The following is a 377-nucleotide window of genomic DNA, read 5'->3' on the forward strand; positions in this document are numbered from 1 at the left end:
CGCCCCACCGTACTCCCATCGCTGGCCTAGCCATCCCTCTACTCACCCACACCTGTTGTTATTCTCCGGCGATGGCAGACGAACCAGTAAACCCTCGTACAGTCGTACTCCCCTCCACGTGGGAAACTAAAACAACGGCCGAGTATTTCCTGCCTCCATGTCGTTCCCTTCCTAGGCCTCGCTGTCGTCCACCTCCCTGGTGCTCTCGGCGTGGCGTGGTCAGCGTGGTCAACGACCGACATGCATCTAAAGTGGACTATACATGGAGAGGCTGACAGCTGGGTCCATGGCCGCACGCAAGGAAATGCCTCCATATTACGCGCAAAATAATGATTTCCTCCACCTGACATCTAGGACCCACCGAAACAGCCTTTGTA

The sequence above is a fragment of the Triticum aestivum genome, chromosome 6A, assembly GCF_018294505.1.
Source record: "Triticum aestivum cultivar Chinese Spring chromosome 6A, IWGSC CS RefSeq v2.1, whole genome shotgun sequence".
NCBI lineage: Eukaryota > Viridiplantae > Streptophyta > Magnoliopsida > Poales > Poaceae > Triticum > Triticum aestivum.